The sequence below is a fragment of the Malaclemys terrapin genome, chromosome 1, assembly GCF_027887155.1.
Source record: "Malaclemys terrapin pileata isolate rMalTer1 chromosome 1, rMalTer1.hap1, whole genome shotgun sequence".
Lineage (NCBI taxonomy): Eukaryota > Metazoa > Chordata > Testudines > Emydidae > Malaclemys > Malaclemys terrapin.
Window position 1 is genome coordinate 224,890,164 of NC_071505.1, and position 23,130 is coordinate 224,913,293.

At 40.1% G+C, this 23,130-nt stretch overlaps 1 protein-coding gene across 3 annotated transcripts in view; it reads left to right on the forward strand.

The window, feature by feature from the left end:
* Positions 1-23,130, forward strand: part of NLGN4X (neuroligin 4 X-linked) — a 268,032-nt gene that overhangs the window by 24,225 nt on the left and 220,677 nt on the right. Inside the window, exon 2 of one of the 3 annotated variants that reach the window (XM_054008284.1) lies at positions 18,978-19,062. The exons of the other annotated variants lie outside the window; for them this stretch is intronic. The gene's annotated coding sequence lies outside the window, so the exon portion shown is untranslated. The remainder of the gene's footprint in view (positions 1-18,977; positions 19,063-23,130) is intronic. 3 annotated transcript variants of the gene reach the window in all.

The following is a 23,130-nucleotide window of genomic DNA, read 5'->3' on the forward strand; positions in this document are numbered from 1 at the left end:
CAACTCCCACTGAATTTCAGTATGAAATCCATTGAGCTGGCATTGCTCACTTTTTGTAAGATTTCTTTTTATGTTTGGGGATTTTTGCATGGATCTTCAAAGATAAATCAAAACTTCTTGACCCAATTCCTTTTTCAACTGCCTTTTCCTCTTATGCGAATGTGTCTGAATGGGAGTCTTTCAGATAAATGAAGCATAAAGGGCTGGCTGGATCAGGTGCAGGGGTCTATGACATTGGCCTGGCTGTGCCAGAAGAAAGACAGGAGGCAATGGATGTGACTTCATTAGGCCACAACTTTATTCTCATAGCATATCTGGGAATACCTGACAATACATTGACAGTACATTACATGTTATTCTTTCCTTAATAATTTCCACCTATTTGGGAGTTCTACTGTCAGCCCTACCCCTTCCCAACCTGGTCCCAGTCAGCCCATTGCTGGGACCCCATCATCTTCTCCTCATATGAGGGCTAAGGGAGCTGGAAAAAGAAGGGGTTGTCTACTCACTATATTAAATCTTAGGCAGCACAGCCCCATTTGCCCAGCTTCCTTAAGGGATGCATTCCCCTAAATTCCATTGCAGATTTCAATTGATCATATCCCCTCTGTAATGAGTACCTGCACTGGATGCTTGCCACACCTGTAACTTACTGAGCTGTGATATCTTGACCTCCTTTCCTTACCTACCTTACCAGGTCTTTGTCCTGCTATGGGGAAGGTGAAAAAATCCACCCTGCCTTAGCCAATCTGGTGATAAGGGAAAAATTCCTTCCCAGCCCCAGAATCAAAAAGACAGCTAGCACGGGTGCTGCTAGCTCAATTGCTGTGAGAGAGGGGTTCTCTGGAACTGTCTGAGGCATAAAATATCCCCTTTCCCCTGGGCATCTGGAGGGGCAGTGTCCCCCCCACCTGATCTGGCTACTTCTTGTTCCTCCCAGCTCCATACAGCCCCCCATGACCCAGTTGAAGAGGGGGTCCTAAAGAAGCAACAATCCCCCTTTTTGGCCTGACAATAAACAATTGCCTCAGCAGTGTTGGTGAAGTGGCTGTAACTAGGCCTTAAAATTGACACCCAGGGAAGATGAATGCGTGAAACACTGCCTGGACATTCATCACAACAACACTGTGAAAGTTGTTCTGCAACCTGAAGAGCAGGAAACACCTTTTTAAATAACATCAAAGGTAAGATTTTAGACAATAGAGGAAAGTATGTATAATTAACACAAATCTATCATTTCTTGAAACTGTAGAGCAGGTTTCGATTGTTGCTATATTAGACCTCTCTTCTTAGCACCTTGGTGATTAGTCAGTCATTGCACAGCACTTTAAAGATGTCAGATGCTAAATATTATTTATGTAAGTTGTACCTGTGCACATTTGAAAAGTATTTCCTCTGTATTGTGAATACGGTGCATGAAGGCTCTTAAAACTGACATATGGGGTAAAGCCAAATGTGTCCATCGGAGCCCGGTTGTGCATAATAAGTCCTGTGTGGTTTCAACAGAGGTAAGTGCTTTGGTAGTAATAAACTGGAAGTGACACAGATAGTCAACATTGGTTTGAGTGTAGTGAGAACCTTGCTGTAATAGCTAATATTTAAGTGCCTTTCAGTACATCTCTTCTCTCTTAGCTTCAGAATCACTGATTAATATTAAAAGCTCCAAGGAGCATGAACTATCTATTTCAAGTGGAGGATAGGGCAGACTACCTGAACTCTAAGACATGGAGAGAATTATTCTGCCTCCTATTCATCTAGCTCTTTATGGACAATCTGTGACAGCTATACCATGACAGTCTTGGGCATCTTTCTGAGGGTGATTCTGTAGAGCTCTTGTTGTTCCAGTTTCTCTTTCAGCTTCAACACATCTCAGCATGTCCCCCAAGCCCTTCTTGCCTTTCCTCCCTTTGATGTTAGGTTTGTCCTTCATCTTTTTGGCTCTAGACTGATTTTTTTCCTCCTTTAGCTGTAGGCTTGGCCTTTTCCTCCTCCTCCTCCTTAATCTCAGGCTTGGCCTTTCTCTTTTCTTTGATGTCAGGCTCAGCCTTTTTCTTTGACTGTGGACTAGCCTTTCCCCCCTTCTCTTTGACCTTAGACATAACTTTTTATAGCCTTCTGTTTTACTATATTTTACTTCACTGTCTTTCTCAGGTCTTCCACATTCTTTAGCCCGGAGTTCCCCTGAGGGGATAGATTATACTTAAGAGTTTCTTGATCAGGCAAATCAACCTCTTCTGCATCAGCAGCTTTGTCAATAGTATTTCTATTACTCTCGCTTCAGTGTTGGACATTGACCATGTGAGCTTATTTTTCTTGACTTCAGTAGCAGCAGTTTGCAAGCTCTCCAGTGAGCTGGGATATTTTTTTTTTATCCAGAGTGAGACTAAAGTCATTGCTAGCAGACTTCTTTCCCCCAAAGTTTGGTTTGGAGTTGCTCAGGTTTTCTGCCTTGCATTTCTTTTTGAGCTTTTTCTGTTGTTGAAACTCGTTATGCTGAAACGTGTATCCTTTGGTTTCCCATTGTTGTTCTGTAGAGCTTGCTCAGATTTACTAACGAAACAGTTTCTTCACTGTTATTTTGATCTGGAGTTGTCATCTGCCTTATCTCCCATGGCACATATGAGAAAACTGATTTGGTACTCGTCACAAGTCCTGATAATAAACTGCACATCCACTTTGGAATTGCTAATATCTTTTATTAGCAAAGATAATCTTTTGTGATGGGATATTAGGAAATTTTTAGTTCCATTGACCTTGGAAACAAAAACCATTACTTTACAAAAATCTCCTCTACCCCCACCCCCTGCAGCTGCACTTGTACCTTTAAGCTTGCATCCCTCTTCATGCTCCTATGGAGGTGGCCCCTGCCTTTTTGTTTCTATGAAATCTGGGCTTCATTGCTTCAGCTGCTTTAATCTTGGTTGGCCTCCCAGTTTTTCTGTAGAGTGGCCTTTTATTGGGATTTACTTTATGTGGGTTTGGCTGCTTTTCTTTGTATCTGGTCTGGGATAGGGCTTTTTTCACTCTCACAGCCCTTCTTACAACCTTAGATACTCCCTTTCCTTTTTCTCTTTCAATGTGGATCTGAAAGCACAGGCCTGTTCTCCTGGCTGCTTTGGTGCTTATAGGTGAGGAAAACCAACCCATTCACTCTCACTGCAGAGGAATGTCAGTTACTCTCTCTTCTTTCTTGCTTCTTCCTACCTTTTCTACTCCATTTGGCAACAGGATCCAGCCAGTTCTGAGAGCATGTCACGTGGTGGTGCAAGCAGGAGACAGGAGCACAGGCAAGTATATGTAGGTATAGCCCAGGATTAAAGTAGATCCAAAGAAAAGTGGAAGCTTATCAGAATTGAAGGCTGTCATTGCACAGGGAGCTAGTGGGAGCAGCAGATCTCCTCCTTCCCCATTCTGTCTCTACTCTCCTTGAAGGGGATGAGGAACCACTTTGGGAACATACCTATTTTAGAGGAGAGGAGTTGGGTAGGAGTGTCTCGCTGGAATAAGTCTTGTCTTGTTTCATGCTGCTGTTGCTTCTGGTTGGAATTCAGAAACCCCTCAGCCACGTCCTAGCTTCTGCTGCTGCTCTCACTTCAGATGACCCTGTCTAGTGAGCTCTCCCAAGCCAGGGAGGAAGTATAGAAGGTCAATGCAGAGCACTTTTAGGAAAGAATGAGAATCTGCACTGCCCTGCATTCCATCTAACTTAATCTCTTGTTATAACAGATGTAAGTGTAATATTAATCATAATCTAGACATGTGTAGTCAGTAATACTTCTGGTGCCTTCCAAACCTATGTCTGTTACCAGTTGTTGGTTTATATGAGTAGCAAATACATGATATTTGGTGTTTTATTTAAAGCCCCAGCTCTTGGACAAAGAGATTGTGAGAGAATCTCAGCTTTTGTTTAATCATTTTCTAGCCATTGGGATTTCAAAGAAAACCTGAGCATGTCCTAAAGGCTCAAAAGTGAAAGACAAATAAAAAAGAACTCCAGACATATTATTATTACTATTATTTCTATTAATGCATTCTTATTTATTTATTATTAAACCTCAATTTTAACCTTATCTCATATTTTTGGGTGTGATTTTTAAATGTTTGGGGTTGGCAATATTGGGGCAAGTAGAGCAGTGCCAATAGTTGGGAAATATGACCCATTAAAATGGGAGAGAAAGAGCAAGAAAAATTGTGTAGTGTAACAGGTAGCACGTCATACTTAGAAAATAGTAAGTAATGTTCAGCACTATGGTATGTAGTGCCTGTCATCCGCCATTGTCAAAAAACTTCACAGAGGTTGAACAGACATTACCATCTCCATGTTACAGATAAGGAGACTTGAGTACAAAGTGGTTAAATGACTTGCCAAAGGTTACACAGTGACTCAATGGCATAGACTAGATTGGAAGCCAGGCTGACTGACTCCCAATTCAGTGTTGTCTCTCCTAGACAGAATTCCCTCCTAATCATCCTTTTTATGATGTATTCAGTTATCCAGTTTATCTATGTCCATATAAGTGAAGAGGCCTGATATCAGGAAGTTATTTTGTTCCTTGTTTTTCCTCATTTTAGCTGACATGTTTCTTTCATTAATATATATATATATATATATATATATATATATATATATATATATATATATATATATATATATATATAAAGTTTTCAAGTGTTTCTAACACAAGCTTTCTTTTCTGTAGGCTTTAAACTTTTGGTACTTTCATTTCAGAAACTTCAGTTTATGTCTGATAAGAATTAATGAAGCATGAACCACAACACAGCTCATATTCAGTTGGGATAAGAAGCTTGAAGTTTGGTAGCTATAGAGCCCTATCTGTACTAGCTATAGAGCCTTATCTGTACTATCTGAAGAGAAAAAAAAATATGGCATCCTGTGGTATCTTTTAATTTTTGGTTTGTGTTATGTTCTGCTCTTTAATAGAAGTCTGATACAGGTTCAGTTGGAATTTTGGGGAATATTTAGGTTCTGATTTTATTTTAACAATTTCTACTATCTCCAATAAGAAACTTAGCTGATGTCTTAGTATTCATGGCAGAGAGTACCATCACTTATATGATACATTTTGACAGTTTAATTGCATGGAAAGTGCACTTCAATTGATACTCTAATTGTATGGTAAATATGGCAACTGTTGTTCATACACAGTAATCCCTCCTAGGTCCAAATTATGTTATAAGCATCTTTGTACCATAGGGGGGGGAGAAGCTTGTAATTTTATTTACCATGTTAAATATTCATGTGTTATTTACCAAGTATATTATATTATATAACTACAGCATTTACATGGTACCACAGAAAGGAAAATGCAGTAATACCAATCATTTTCAAATTAGGTGTTTGACCTGGTATTTTAGGAGCAGATTCCATGTTGCCCAGTACCTTACTCCATGAAGTCAATGTAGAATAGCAAAGTTCAATAGGTAATTCATTTCAGTTCTTGACCATCTAAGATCAGGTTACATATAGGCTTGTTAGGAGTTCAGAAAAGAGAAGTTACCCTCCTTCATTTAGAGAGATAGCATAAATGGAATTTTTGTTGATGGATGAAGAAAGAACAAAAAATAATTTATTTCAAAGACTATGAAATGAGGCAGAGGATTTGTTTGGTTCTGGATTGGTGTTGTCTGATGTTATAACTGAGACTATGAGCGAGATCCTCTGCATTGTGACCACTTTGTCCTACTCTGTTGGTATGCTCTATCTCTAAAGCCAACTCAGCAAACTCGGAGGGGTGGTGTGTCACCTTGGAAACGCTCACCCACTATTGATCTAAGGATATCTAACCTCCATGAAAGTCTGCTAGCATTTTGCTTGGCTGGAATTCCCACCTAAAGATACAGCAGACAATTGGAGTCAAGAATTCAAGCTGAAGAGAAACATATCACCACAAGTATCTGAAATGGGACTAGTGTTTGGCTGAAATAACTATGAACAGTCAGAACAAACATCCATGTGGCAAATGGTTTCTCCATTGAAACCAGTGATGTTGGCTGATGTGTTTGTGTATATATATGCCTACTTAACTAAAGAAGGAGACATCTTTACTCATATGCAGACATCGGAGCTCAATGTCCAGATTCCGAATCCAGAGGATAGCCTCTGTATAAAGAGAGGCTAGGCATTGTAAACTGCTTCCAGGAGGTGGAGACCAGGCTGGGGCAGTTTGGTGGTGAGGCTAGAGTAGGGCAAGGACTGGGGGTCAGGCAAGGCTGGAACAGGAGGAGTCTGGGAGGCGCTGGAGTCTGGTGCACTGCAAGGCAACAGGAAGGATCCTGGCCGGGTAACACTGTTGCTCAGACTGATCTGCAACTCTACTGGGGCTGTGGAAATATCTGAGTCTTGGGTCATCTGACCCAGGTTCCGCTCAGTGATAGGCTGCTGCTGTATGCCTGAAGACTGACTCATTGTTGGTTCTGAGTGCTGACTCATCACAGCAACTGAGCAAGCAGCCCTAGTTCGGCTGCATGTTTGCCTCACACTCAGAGGCAAGTAAAAGGACAATAGCACTCTTCTCCAGGAGTTCATGAACTGCTGTAGGAAAGGGGTGTGAAGAGAACATCTGTGGTGTCACACCCCAGACCACAGGAGTGGGATTCTTCCCCTCAATATGAGCAGACCTTTTAGTTAGCACTGCATGTTGTTTCCTGTCTGAAAATGGGACATCAGTCAAACAGAGATGTAATTGGCTGGTTTCATATGTCCTAGGTCTCCAGGCAGGCTTAATAGTGATGGACTTAATGGCACTGTCAGACAGGAAACAACATACAGTAACAGACATGGTGTCCTGTTATATATGATGTGGGAGGAATTCCAGTCAAATCAGTCTGGTTTCTAAGAACATCAGTCTGGCACTACCTTTCCTTAGTTCTTGTTCTTGATACTGTATAGTTGCTTCCAAGTTAGCTGATGACCATACCTGGCTCTTTGTCTTTTTACCTTACAATATTAATGAGAAGTGGCACAAGCTCTCCTCATTTGCCTATCTCTGATGCCTTCCCAGCTGGCATGGATTTATGTCCATTTCCCCTTTCCAGCTGTGAGACCTGCCTCTTGCTGTCTCTGCCCTTCTAAATTCTGAAAACTCTGTTGTGGCAGACAATAAAAGCCATTCAAGGGCATCTTTTGGTGGCCAGTTATGCTGACTTTAATGCTGCTTATGTTGGGAGAGCAGCATAAAGCTGCCCAAACACAGCTGTGGATTTAGACCACTATTCTCTGAATGAGTATAAACAACACATATAACATATACTCTGACTTGTAGTTCAGAGAATTTCAAGGGAAAGTGTGAAACTAATGGAATGACAGGGACAAGATTGACCTAGAAAAATGAACAGGGATATAAATACCAGACTATGGATTTTTATTAAAAAGATCAGCAAAATAACGTAAGATGGTTTTAATGTTAAATACATATGATACTGAGTTGACAGGGGAACTTTTACAAATATTGTAATTGACTCAATGAACTGTCTGGGCAAAATTTAAGGATACTAAATGTTGATTTTTAATAAAACTCAGCATTGACCTGACTGTTGACACTGAAGTCAATGAGAATGCTTTCCATTGTTTCTGATGGAAGCAGAATTGGAGCTTGTCAGATTAACACGGCTACCACTCTGAAACCTGTCTGCATGGAGAGTTATTCTGGAATAGCTATTACTATTAACTCCAGATATGGATCTTCTTATTCCAAATTAGTTTATTTGCTTTTGGAAGTGGATTAAGTTACTTCAGAATAAGAGCCTCAACAAATGGAGTTTAATCACAATTTGTTTTTAATTTCCACTTTACTTTGTTCCAGGTTAACTTTCATGTGGAGACAAGCCCTAAGAACATCACTGAGCAATTTTGAAAATCCTTTTGTAAATGTGTTTGGTTTGTTCCTGGAGATGCCTAGGGATTGCTAGAGACCTCCAGGCCAGTTGGACAGACTGGGTCAAGAGATATCCTTTCAGACCAGAACAGCATGTCAGAAAGCCAGGACTTCAGTCATGGGGGAGTTTATTTCTCAAATAATGACTAGGATAACTTTGCAATAATAATGATAGCACATACGTCTTCATTGCTTTTGCATTGTAATGATTGTAGAACCTTAAAAATCAGAGGCTATTGTTGATCTACTCCTAGGAAATAAGCCAAGTATGCTAAGTAAATAGAATTTGGGGAGCATCAAAGATCTAGTGATTATAACTTCATTAAATTGTTGAGATATAAACAATGAAGGAGGAGGAAATAAATGTCTTTGATTTCAGAAAGGCATACTTAAAAGGTTTCAGAGTAGCAGCCGTGTTAGTCTGTATCCACAAAAAGAAGAACAGGAGTACTTGTGGCACCTTAGAGACTAACAAATTTATTAGAGCATAAGCTTTCGTGGACTACAGCCCTCTTCTTCGGATGCATATAGACAAACTTTGCCTCTCTACAAAGGAAAAAGGACAGCTATATGCATCCGAAGAAGTGGGTTGTAGTCCATGAAAGCTTATGCTCTAATAAATTTGTTAGTCTCTAAGGTGCCACAAGTACTCCTGTTCTTCTTTATACTTAAAAGGAGTGCTAAGTTCCCTAGGAGTTAAAATTAGCTGTGAGAACAGTGAAGAATACAAAGTCACTTCTTATCAGGCTAACACTAATTTGAGACTTCCTCGCTCAGTCTTGCATCTGTTATAAGCCCCCCTTTTATATGTCTGTTGACGTAACCTGCAAATTGCTTATGTCCCAAAAACATAGAGAGAGGAAGTATGGCATTTAAGAAATTGTTGAAAAGACAGCAGTGGCAACTCATGCAGATTAAGTCTAAACAAGTACTGTAAATGGACAACAGAGGTCAATATGGTTAAGCAGGGATGTACACAGTTTAAAGTATAATCTAAAATCATTTAAAATTACAAACAATCTGGCAGGGAGAATTGGGAGATCTATAAAATAAACAGAATTAAGGTAAAAGGATAATTAGAGGAGCACAAAGAAATACTATGAATGTTAAATTGTGGAGAATATTTTAATTACTAGTATTTATTCATTGTTTTTAAGCACCAAAGTTATTCAAAGAGCGGTACCAGGAGAGAGCAGAAACAATCCCTGCCTCAAGGAGCTTACACTGCTATGCTTATAAAAAGCACACAAGATCTTTTTATAGGGGAAAAAGGCAACACGCCACATTTATTGAGAATACAGCAGTTAGCATATGCTTTTCAGTCAGTCACACACACACACACCCCCCCACACACACACACCATGCACACAGTTCTGCCAGTCGATGTTTATAGTTACCAGACCAGAGTCTGGATCAATCTAGTGGCCAGCCAGATTGGTTGCAGAGGGGAGCTGGGCTCTGTCAGTTGCGATCCGATGCTCTTGGAGTTGTGCCAAGACGAACCCCAAATTCCATGGCAAAGCACCCTGTTCTTATAGTCCTTTATCTTCATTGAAGTCTATGGATTTTGCTGTGTCATTTATGACTGGTTACTCCTTAATTGGTGTTATTTTTTGATGTTAACACTCCAAAGCACCTCTGAGAGGGTCATCCTGTCCTGGTTTCGATTTAATCAATTATCTTGTCTTTAGGGGTGTCAATCTCCACCAAAGGGTCGTCAATCTGCCCTTCCTCAATTATGGATGCATGTTGATGGTTCTCTGGTGTCATTAAGTCTCTTCACTCCTCCTTCCTTGACCATCTGACTTTAACAATGGCCTTCACACCTTATCTTTTCCTGATGCATACATTGCTCATTCACACAAACAGTCTTTTACAGAGACCTTTAAAGGTATACAAACAGCAATGTTTTATGTTGAGCAAAAAAGACATTGTAAATTAAACTTTAGTAAATCTTGTGACCAAAACAGTTCACATTGGAGCCCGGGCCTTCAACATGCCTCTAATCTCATTAACATAGACACAATACAAGATCGTGTCTCTTACTTATTAAACCTTAAAACAAAGAAATGTATATTTAACTAAACGGCCTAATTTGTAATGCATATAGGAAACAAGACCCCATAGTAAGCATTATAACTTATCCTAAAACAGAGGGTGACCATAATCAGCCATAACGATTGTTCTGGTCTGTCCCTGCCTTAACATCAGTACAGACACTGGCAGTCTGTCAGATGTGTTTCTACCAATGTCCCAGAGGGTCATTCCTTTCTGCTATTCAAAAAGGGTGGCTGGCAGGATGATCAAATCATACATTAAATACATACTACATTATTATAACCGTCAATCATTATAACCTCTAATACAAATATAAAATCCTACTCCTACAACACAGGATTCAACTAGATTTGAGTGAATGGAAACTTGGGCATCTGAGGAGCCCCTTTGGAGTCATAGGGGCGGCCAAGGCCTTAAAATAGACATAAACCACATGAGATAGCACATGACAGATGGTTTGGGAGAGCATTGGGAAAGGAGGTTTCTGATCCAGTAATTACTTAATGTTGTGATGTAAACTTCCTTTGTGAAGTGCTTTAAGATCTGCAGATGAAAAGCACTATATAAGAGCTAGGGATTATTAATTGTTTTATATATTTATTTATAGTTAATTCTTCTACAAACTCCACACCAAAGGTTGTTTATGCAATGTCCATTATCATACACTGTAAAAACATCAGAACAGGGGATATACAGTAACTATTAGCAAAACACAGCAGCACTTCTTCTTCTACTCTCCCCCGCTGCACATCACTTGAACCCCAGCCATGATCAGCTGTGACCAATACAGCTTAAAAAAAAATGCCACTTTTTCACCAGATGTCTACTCCCTATCACTGCCTCAGCTCTCTGCCAGGGCCTGCTCAAACAAATAAGCTTTACATTGTGCACAGAAGTTCAGCAAACTGAGTATTCTGGGCCTTCTGGGGCAGGGTATTTTAAAGGCAATGAGTTCTACAGAGAATGCTCTGCCAGTATTCCTCATCTTTAGAGTTAGGGGAATCAAGCTCAAGGGCCTTTGCTGATTGTAACTATAGCAGTATGGCAGCAGGTGGTGTCTCAAGTAGGCAGGCTGCAAGAAATCTGAGGATTTACACATCAAAGCCAACACCTTATGCTCAACCTAGAAACTCACAGGCAGCCAATGGAGATCACTGAGTACTGGTAACATGTATGAAAGATATTGCTTAAAAAGAAATAGTCATCTATGTTGTTTTGATTTCAGATATATAGTTCATGGAAAATATACAAGTATTTATTACTAAAGTCATTGTGAGGTTCCCCCTCCCACCCACCCCCGATTTTTATAAAAGGATAACAATTACCTAAAATAGAAACTGTGTTTATGAATGTGTTAGAAAATGGAAGAAAGGTTGCACAGCTAACATTTGGAATGATCAGAAGTAAAGATGGACATTTTAGGAGTATAAAAAGCATATCAAATCAAATTTTCAAGTAAGTAAAAAATTGTGAGTTGATAATTTTAGAAGTGATATGACCGGCATTTTGAATTTTGGAAAGGCACACCCATGACATTGCTGCAAAAAGAGGCCCTTGATAATAATACTTTGCCCTTCATTAACATGTAAGCCTCATTGCCCCTTGGGGGAGTAAGAATCAGAGAATCATAGACGATTAGGGTTGGACGAGACCTCAAGATGTCATCTAGTCCAACCCCCTTCTTAAAGTAGGACCAACCCCAACTAAATCATCCCAGCCAGGGCTTTGTGAACCCAGGCCTTAAAAACCTCTAAGGATGGAGATTCCACCACCTCCCTAGGTAACCCATTCCAGTGCTTCATCACCCTCCTAGTGAAATAGTTTTTCCTAATATCCAAACTAGATCTCCCACACTGCAACTTGAGACCATTGCTCATTGTTCTGTCATCTGCCACCACTGAGAACAGCTTAGCTCCATCCACTTTGGAACCCCCTTTCATGTAATTGAAAGCTGCTATCAAATCCCCCCTCACTCTTCTCTTCTGCAGACTAAATAAGCCCAGTTCCCTCAGCCTCTCCTCATAAGTCATGTTCCCCAGCCCCCTAATCATTTTTGTTGCCATCCGCTGGACTCTCTCCAATTTGTCCACATCCTTTCTGTAGTGGGGGGCCCCAAATCTGGATGCAATACTCCATATGTGGCCTCACCAGTGCCAAATAGAGGGGAATAATCACTTCCCTTGATCTGCTGGCAATGCTCCTACTAATGCAGCCTTATATGCCATTAGCCTTCTTGGCAACAAGGGCACACTATTGACTCATATCCAGCTTCTCGTCCACTGTAATCCCCAGGTCCTTTTCTGCAGAACTTCTGGTTAGCCAGTCAGTCCCCAGCCTGTAGCCGGGCATGGGATTCTTCCATCCTAAGTGCATGACTTTGCACTTGTTCTTGTTGAACCTTATCAGATTTCTTTTGGCCCAATCCTCCAATTTGTCTAGGTCACTCTGGAGCCTATCCCTACCCTCCAGCATATCTACCTCTCCCCACAGCTTAGTGTCATCTGCAGACTTGCTGAGGGTGCAATTCATCCCATCATACAGATCATTAATGAAGATGTTGAACAAAACCGGACCCAGGACTGACCTCTGGGGCACTCCACTTGATATTGGCTGCCAACTAGACATCGAGCCATTGATCACTACCCGTTGAGCCCGATGATCTAGCCAGCTTTCTATCTACCTTATATTCCATTCATCCTACCCATACTTCTTTAACTTGCTGACAAGAATACTGTGGGAGACCATATCAAAAGCTTTGCTAAAGTCAAGATATATCACGTCCATCACTTTCCCCATATCCACAGAGCCAGTTATCTCATCATAGAAGGCAAATGACTTGCTCTTGTTGAATCCATGTTGACTGTTCCTGATCACCTTCTTCTCCTCCAAGTGCTTCAAAATGGATTCCTTGAGGACCTGCTCCATGATTTTTCCGGGGACTGAGGTGAGGCTGACCGGTTTTTAGTTCCCCGGATTCTTCTTCTTCCCTTTTTTAAAGATGGGTGAGGTATAATTATGTTATTTTTTCATATAGATACATTGACACAGGTGGCAGGCCCACAGTTTTTAAAATTTGACTGTCTAAAGTTAGTTAGCGGCTTGATTCTTAGTAGTGACTTCAATGGACTTCAAGGGAACTCCAGGTGCTGAGTACCTTTTTTTTTAAAGCTACTTATCTGAGTGCCTGGATATAGATTTAGGAGCCTAACTATACACATTATTTTCAGTCAGGATTGAAATTTTGGTCTAAATCAGCGAGTGTCAATTGTAAAGAAAAGAACATAACACAGGGAGCTGTGACTCCTGGTATCCTGGGTCTAGCCACAAGATCATATTGTCTTATGTAGGAAGTAGTTTTAAACCGATGAATTGATCATTAGTTGAGCAAAGAAGGACATCACATTCTGTATTAAAACACTGTAGGGTATAGGAATCAGATAATATCCTTTCAAATAATTTGTTAGCTATTTGGTGGTATCTCTGTCTCCTATGTTTCAGAAGCTACCAGAACCCAGCTGGAGCTAGGTCTTGGGTCTAATATATGTTTAGGAAACCCAGTTATTTGGCACTGTAACAGGGCAATGGCCCTTTATAGTAATGTGAGGGGCCAGTTACTCTGTTCCAGGTGTCTGGAATAACCAAAAATGGATATTGGATAAAAGGTAGATGGTCCCAAGAATAGTTAGTGTCTGTGAGGGGGAAGGTATAGGCCCAAACCCAGGCTATATTTCCTTTAAGGGCCTGAGACCAATAGATTCTAGAATGAGCAGGGCAAGGCTCCCTTCTCTCCCAGCCAGTCCAAACCTATATTTAGGGAAATTAGACCCACCTAGGAAAGGTGAAGAAGCGGTCAGGTGACTGAGGGTGAGTGACTCATAAACAAAGGCTCCGAGGAGAGGGAGAAGTCAGCTAGAAACACAATCCCGAGAGAGAGGATTATGAAACCATAACATTGAAGGTGGGTGGTGGAAAGGGGCATTTTGGGGATCTGAACGACATTTAATAAATTAGATCCCAAGAGAAGGGGAACTTTTTTTTTAAAGACTCTGGGTGTATGTGAATTATTTTTGAGGACTGAAAACGAAACTGAGGCAAGGTGCCTGCAGTGTCATCCCAGTCCATGAGGGGGCACCCTGGGTTGACACCTGTTTACAGTCCCCCACCGTGCTCCTGTGGTTCCTTGGTATTATGTGTCCCTTTTCTTTCTTTCTTCCTTTCCTGTTCACAAAGGGTCAGAGATACCCACAATTCTTCACCACTTCTTCCAGTCCATAGCATAGATTCATAGGTCTTGGAGTTCTAGTTCTTTTCTCTCCAAACTTCTCTTGATGGAGCCTTTCCATCATATCCTCGGTCTTCCACATTTTTTCTTGCTATCCTCTTCCTCCCATGCTTTCTTTGCTGGTTGTTCGTATCCCATTCTTATCACATGTTCAGCCCACCTCAAATGTGAACTCTTGAGCCTATCACTGAGAATCCCAAGTTCATCTTCCCCCTAATTTCTTCCTTGCACACTTTGTCTGCCCTCTGCTTGCCTTCCATTCACCTCAATTCCTTTATGTTAGGTATTTATGTGAAGAGTAAAAGACACAAGAAACACATTGTAGGAGTAACTGTGGGGACACTCTTAAAAGCCTAATTTGCCTAGAGATCTTGTCCTGTGATCTCATAAAAGAAGGTCATGCTTATCTATTTTTTTTTAAACAAAAAGGTCCTGTTACATATCCACCTCTAATTTGTAATCTGTCAGACTTCAGTCATACTCTACCTGAAACATCAGTCATACTCTACCTTTCCCCTTCTTTTTTTTTAAATAGAGTGACCATTAAAATCTATGGTAGTTCTATATGTGGAAGGACTGCATCACAAACAGCTTGAGGTCTGATCCAAAGTATCAGTGGGCTTTAAAGCAAAGGAAATGCAATGTATGTTGGAAAGTATACAGTACTTAGATTTTTTAAAAATGAGGATGATTTGAAAGTTCCACATCAAATATAATTGACAGAGAAATGTAGTTATTGGCACAGGAGTAAAATAGCTTGTGGAATGGAAAAGTAACTCATGAAAGGGGAAACTACATGGCTATTGAATTGTTACATCTGATGGAGGCTCCTTAGCCCAGGAATTTTAGACATTACTTGCTCTGTGTTGCATCTGAAACATTGCTATTATTCATTGCATTGTAATGCACCAGGTTCTGAATTCATCTTTGTATGCCAGCTTTGCCTACCGACATGCAGATTTCTACACCCTAGTTTGCTGGTTACAGCCACAAGAAATTGATATCAATTGTGGGATATCAAAGTTGGCCCACATGCCAAAGACCTATCTAATAATAATATACAAATGAAACTGCAGGATTGGAGTCTTTTAAGTAAATTGGCCAGTCAGTGAAATACACCTCTACCCCGATATAACGCGACCTGATATAACATGAATTCGGATATAACACGGTAAAACAGTGCTCGGGGGGGGGGGGGAGGGGGGGGGGCTGCGCACTCCTGTGGATCAAAGCAAGTTCAATATAATGCAGTAAGATTTTTTTTGGCTCCTGAGGACAGCGTTATATCAGGGTAGAGGTGTATTTATTTTAATGTAGGCAAATATTAAGTAAGGTCAATGTACTAAAAATAAGAGAGTGTGTGTTAAATTAAATAATTGTGCATCCTACTGATCAAAGATATGGTAAGAAAACATTAAAGGAAAATCTTTTAAATCATCATCTGTTTTTATGGCTAACGATGGTTTCTGAGTTGTTTTGTTTTAAAATAAAGATAGTGTGAGGATTCAAGAGAAGGAAAGAATTTGATTTTTTTAAACACGATAGTATTGTTTCACTAGACTTCACTGAGAATATTTTGTTCAGTATTGACCATCATTTCCATGGAAGGATGCATTTACCAAAAAGGGATTATATCCCTATATATATAAAGTAAGGATGCTTTCAATTTATAATAATAGAGTATTTAATACAACAAAAAGATATAGAGGTTTTGTAACTTACATTAGTAAGTACAGATTGGAGTTCACATATTTGGCTCATATATAGGTTCTAAAATATGGGACAGAATGAGGAATAGTGAGGAAATTATAGGGAATGTTTTCATTATTTAAGTGCTTACTGTGAGGTTGGTAATTGTAAGAGAACTACCTCACTCAGCAATAAAAATATTAAACTTATCAAAAGAGGAGTATGAATGAATTTAAAATACACTTACTGCATATAGTATGAATTAAACTATATGCAGTGACTAAACAGGGAAGTTCAAGATTAAAATAAATATTGAAAGGGGGAAGATATGTTGGGCCTAGTGGATTTTCACGGTCCGGCCATTCCTTATATCCTTATGTCTTATATACTAGGTTTAATCACTTACTAATCTTAAAGAGTTGGAATGGCTGTTAGAATCCACGTGAGCATTGAAATCTCAGGAAAAAAAACTGATGCTAGCATATGGAGAGATTTGAAACATTGTCATAACTTGGAATAAAAGTTGTCTTCATTTTCAGCATCTGATTCCTCAGAGGGTGTGTATAACCTACTTACCGTAATGTTAGGCTTCCTCTCAAACTATGTAATAAATATCCAGATGGACACTTCCACTGTTTATCTAAGACACTCCACAAGTTGTTTATTAATGAGTAGCTATGCTTTGCACCAATATATTTTTCATAAGTACATTATATTCAGACATCATTATCCATCCAGTGATATCTACCATCAGTATATGTAGATATTCCCCATCTTTGTATTTAAATGAGGCCCAGTTCTTCTGCCCTTGCAGTGAGTAGCACTTATTTACAAGAATCATTAGATTGAAATCAATGGGACAACTCACTGGAAATAAGAGCTACTCAGTGTGTAATCAGCACATAGCAATTATGGACCAAATCCTGGTCCCATTAAGAACAATGGCAAAACTTGCACTGATATCACTGGGACCAGAATTTGGGCCAAATTCTGTTATCCTTATTGTAGCTGTTAAAAAATGTTTTTCACTGACAGCAGCCAACAAATGGGTTGTACAGTAACTCCTCGCTTCATGTTGTTGTTATGTTCTTGAAAAATGCGACTTTGAGCAAAACAATGTTTTTCAAATCCAATTTCCTCATAAGAATTAATATAAATGGGGGGGTTAGGTTCCAAGGATTTTTTTTTTCAGACAAAAGACATTTTATCTATACGTCTATACACAGTAATAATCAGAGAATTGTCTGGGGACCTGCTCATGAGCTCCCTGAGCTTCTCCTAAAGCAACCGTGTTGATATCAGATGGGATATTTCCCAGGAAATGCCTTGCTGCTAAATGATGAACTAGCACTCGGCTGAGCCTTCAAGGGTTAGCACATTGTTGTTAATGTAGCCTCATACTCTACAAGGCAGTGCTGAGGGAGGCAGGAGGAAGGAGACACAATAGATGCAGGGCAACGGTTATAAACGCTTCCCTGCAGAAACTGAACGTGATGATGAACCCACACTATCCCACTGGAGCGCACCACTCCCTCTTCCAGACCTCGCATGCACAGCTGCACAAACTTTCCAAACTGCATGGGGGGTGCTCAACCCCAGCTCTGCCCCAGGCCCACCACCATGCCACCCCCTCCACCCAGCACGTCCTTGCTCCTTCCCCTTCCCCTTCCCCCAACAAGCTTCCTGAATGCCCTTGAAACAGCTGATTGCTGCGAGAGGGAAGGGGGGGGGAGTTGCTGATCCACGAGGCCGCTGGGGGGCAGGAGATGCTGGAGGGATTGGAAGGGAGCTGTTGGAGGGACTGCTGGCCCACCCTGGTTCCAAGTCCCCACGGCCAAACAATGTTCTAAGGAAACATTGCGCAACTTTAAATGAGTCTGTTCTCTAATAAATCACGGACGTAACAACGAAACATCATTAACCAGGATGATGTTAAATGAGGAGTTACTGTACATTTTTCTAATACCCTTTGGAAATCTATATTGTGCATGGATGATAGTCCTTTTTTTCATCAGCCACCTGAAAGTCGTGTCTGCTCCCTATGATAAGGACATGTGGCTGGATTTTAGGAAGCAGTGATCTTTGAAAGCAGTATATGTTTACACAGCATAATTGTTGTCACATTGAAAAATTGTTTGTACTGCATTAGTAAGGGCTGTACTGTGGCTAATGCATTAGACCTGATTTCTTAAATACACACTTTGTGTCAGTTTTATTAGAGAGCTAGTAGGATGCAAGGTTACCTCACCTTCGTCCCTTACTGTTTTATTTATCACACAAAGTGCTTATCTTTATTGATTAGTTCAGTGATAACAAGAGGAGAGCTGATGTAACCTATTAATGTTTTGCAATGTCTTTGAGTCCAAAGAGGATAGTACAAGTAGTGCCAGTGCTTCTAAGAACAATACTGAACATTGAAAATTGATTTCTATTTGGTTGCAGGCATATTATCATTTGCTACATATCACTACAAAGCACCTAATATATAAATAATAATATATTATATGCAGCAGATCTCATTATGGTGTCATTTGGTATCTTGAAGTGAAATTGCAAAATGCTTGCCTTTAAACAGGTTATGTGGAGATTTTTAAATTTCAATTTCATTTATTTTGCAAATTATTTTTTATAAATAACTTAGAAATGAGCTGAAAATCTATTTTATATCAGGGGCATATCTGTACAGAAATATTGCTGAATATTATTATAACACAAATCAGTGGTAAACTGGTAGGCTCATGTATAGCTCGTACAGTTTTTTTGTTATTATTATTGTGTGTATGGGTATTAAGATGGCTTGATTTTTTAAAAATAAATTAAATCAATAAACAAATCCAAACTTAGCAGTGACACACAGAATATTCTGTCTTCACTTTGACTCATAGTATTCTTGGGGAAAAGAAGAGAGAAATTTAGCTAATTGAAACTAGAATTTGTGGAGGCCTGCCCTTTACAGAAAGATTAAAAAAAAAAAAAAAAGTAGTGTGACGTGTATTTTGAGATGACAGTACCATTTGTATTAATAAAAGGCACAACATGTGTCTTTCTAACAGGAGAAAAATTGTGTTGCAACTAAAATGACGACATGCTGCCTCCCACGGAGAGATTCTGAAGCATTCTCAAAAACACAATTCAGTGGTAAGTGTTAACTGTTAACAATAGGCTCACAAAAATTCAATTTTGAGTTTATCCAAATATATATTAGGAAATGAAGATTACGTCTCTGTGGTTGATGTTCTGGTATTTTGGCCTTTACACTTTAGACTTTCAGCTAAGAAGCATACTGCTTTTGCAATACAGCTGTACAATTAGACAAAGAATGCAATCGGTTCTAAACACTTTTTGCTGTTTTTGTGTGATAAGCATGGATTATTGTTTAAATCAGACAAAACTAACTAGAATAGCCATGCTTAATGGTATATATTTTAACATTAAGCACTTGAAGTTTGGGTTTTCAAGGTCACACTCTTTTTATAGTCTTTAGCCAAGATTTTTAAATCTGGTTGCAAAAAGTTAGACTCTAAAATCCATATTGAGGCAAATAAATAAAAGTGGCTTAGCTTCCAAAAGTGCAGAGCACTCCAGCTGGTGACATATATGTATTTAGGAGTTATGTTTGAAAGTTCTGGCCTATTCTTTTGTCAAAGCAGAGCTCTGAATCAATTTGTGATTTTCTTGCTTCAAGAGCAAGCCTTGATTGTCTGGCTATCCCAAAAGAAGGACAGGAGACAGGTTCCCCAGCCAACCCATGGTTGGTACCTTAATGATCAACTCCTCCCTTATAGGAGGATTAAGGTGGACTATCAGAAAGGGGGGTTGGCTCCTTTCCGTACAAATCACAGGAGCCTCATGCCCCCACCTTCCCCTTCTCCCCCCGTTCCTTTAACCAGCACCTCCTTTTTAAGTCCTTTACCAGGTCATTTATCTGTTCACTGGATGATTTCCCTATGGAGTCCTTGCACTGGACATCCACTCCACTTACCAAATGATTTGTGACAGATAGCCTAACCCCACCGCCTCCTCACCATAATAGGTCCTCCCTGACACCTGCTGTTGGGAAGGTGAAAACCCCCACTCCAGCAAAGGTGGTAGTGAGAGAAAATTTCCTTCCCAGCCCCCCTAAAAAGGAGCAACTAGCACAATGCCCATAACAGGTCCTGACCCACGTGATATTTGCACCTCGAGAGGAGGGAAGGTGGGTGCTGCTTTGCCTGCTGCATGGAGAAAGGGCTTCCAACACTAGGGACATGTGCCTTTTAAAGCCTTTCGCTCCTTACATTCCCAGAGGATGAGTCAGCACTGCACAGCTGACCATCACCCACCTTTTTGCAGCAGTTTCTGATCTCCTTCTCACCCTCCACCCCCACCTTACAGTTCTGCTACCTTCCTCCAGCAAGCCCAGACAACATTCCCCACGCCCCCGACTTCAGATGCGGTACATTCATTTTCCTTATAATAGTACTTTGGTAACCAGAAAGCAACATTGTCTGGTTTTTTCTTTTACTATTAGCATGCATATTTTATACATGTTTATCTTATAAAGTGATCAAGTGCCAATGGCTAGTGAATAACAAACTGGACTGGGACTCAGGAGACCTGGGGGTCTATTCCTTGCTTTGCCACTGGCCTGCTATGTGATTTTGGGAAAGTCAACTCCCATTCCTTTGTCTGTTTCCCTATCCGTAAAGTAGGGTAACCTTTGTAAAGCACTTTGAGATCTACTGATGAAAAGTACACTATAAGAGATAGGTATTCTTTGATATCCCACAAAGACCTAGTACTGGTGTTTCCCCTATATTTTATATTGCTACCACAGGGATACTATATATAACGGAGACTTAAATAAATCAGTAATGAAATGTTAGATTAGGCCAGCCATCCCTTTTCTTTTAAATGACTCTGACACTCCTGTTAGTAGAAAAAAATATTCATAAATGACCAGAGTATAGTTACTGTGGTTCATAGGTCCTCCTTCTCACATTGTGTGCTTTGTGAACTGTAGGCAGATGTGCCTTTTGTAGTAATCATTTCCTTGGCTGCAGTTCAATGAAATTTCAATTTCATATTATCACTGTGTCTTAAACTCAAGGAGAAGGAATAATAATATCTCAGACATGATGATAAAGTTGTGAATAACTAATAACTCATAGTATGACACTTTGGTTATGAAATACAAGGGTACCATTAGGTGAAGTGCAAAAATCAGATGAAGAAAATAACAGCTCTGAAAACTCCTGTGACTTTGCATCACTGAACCACATTCTTTTCAATTTCTTGTAATTTAATGTAATTGAATAAAAAGCACTGTTTGAAAATGAGCCCATATAATAATTTAGAATTCATGCTGATCCTGATCATAGTTTATCTCATATTGGTTACTAAAACTAAAATTCTGTTCCTACTACCGTCAAATAACACACACAATTTCTATGAAATAAATCCAAATGATAGATATAATGGATCCAATACTGGAGTCAAAGACAAAACTCCCAGTGAATTCATTTGTGGACAGAATTGGGCCCAGCACCTCATAACAGTTTTATGCGGTCTTCTGTTGAAACTACCCAGAATAGTGTCTCAAGGAGCAGGGCCGGCTCCAGGCACCAGCACAGGAAACAGGTGCTTGGGGTGGCCAATGGAAAGGGGCGGCATGTCTGGTTCTCCAGCGGCGGGTCCCTCAGTCCCTCTCTGAGGGAAGGACCGGCCGCCGAATTGCCGCTGAAGAATGAAGCGGCACAGTAGAGCAGTTTTGAATTGCCGCCTATCGCGGCTTTTTTTTTTTTTCTCTTCGCCACGCTTGGGACGGCCATAAAGCTGGAGCTGTCCCTGTCAAGGAAGCATTGAGCATATATATGCATACTAAGGTGCATCTCAAAATATCTTTCAAGCACTGCTTGAAAGTGCTTTGAAGAAGACTTGTGTATGACCAGTCTTTGATTTTGTAATATCTTCACCATAGTAGGTCTTGTTTAATAAATATGCATAAAAACAAAATTAGGCGGGAGGTTGGGGGCAAGCAGAAAGAACAAATTACACTGAAACCGTAAAGCTAGGGGGAGCTCTTCAATGGCAGGTAGCTCACTTCCATTGAAAGTCAGTGGGCAGTTGGGTGTCTCATAGCCATTTGCACCTTTGAAAATCTCACCCTTTAATGTGTTGTGTCTGACTGCAATACACCCCAAAAGCCCTTCAAAATTCAGAAGTAAAACCATGACTCCGTCCTTTCTTTGGCCCCCTTTTCCTCTCATACCAGCAGTCCAGTTTTGTATATGTTCATGTAACTCAACCTCAAACAAGTGAAAGGGGTAGAAGAAGGAAATGCTCTAGACAGTGCTGGGGGGGGGGTTACCTTTTATGTGTAGCAAGCAGGGAAGGACACGGGGTGATTCTGATGAGTCTTTTCTGGCAAGACTCAGACTGAAATGGATGTGAGGTGAGGCATATCCATTGTTATTGGTCATAATAGCATTTCCATCAATGGTGGTTATGGCACAGACGCTTGAGCAAAAGTGAATGATCTAAGAAAAGTTTCAGAGTAACAGCCGTGTTAGTCTGTATCCGCAAAAAGAAGAACAGGAGTACTTGTGGCACCTTAGAGACTAACAAATTTATTAGAGCATAAGCTTTCATGGACTACAGCCCACTTCTTAGTGGGCTGTAGTCCACGAAAGCTTATGCTCTAATAAATTTGTTAGTCTCTAAGGTGCCACAAGTACTCCTGTTCTTCTTTTTTCTAAGAAAAGTTAAGTGCGTAACAAATAATTGTATTTTTTTTTATATTTGCAGTGCGTCATAGGGATCAGGTTTTAATCATGAGCTGGGAGAACAGTGTGAATCCCTGGGTCAGTACAAGTGCAAATTAGATGCCAGGGCTTGGATATAGAAACACTCTGACTTCTACTTTATTATACATCTCTGTATTATAGAAAGAAAACTATAAAAGAGGACTGGCACCTCATGATTATTTTTCCTCCTTTTCCCACATTCATCATTCCCATCCAGACTTCTCGTGTTTAAATTCCTGTCCCCTATTTTGTAGGAGATTCCCCACCTTTGAATATAAATAAAAAAGTAAATATTCTTATGACATGTAATTCTACTGTGTATAGGATTTAATTTTTGAAAGAGCACAATATGTTCATTGTTGGAAACAAGAAAATCACATAAACATGCAGCACTTAACAGAACTTAAACATTATTCTTATC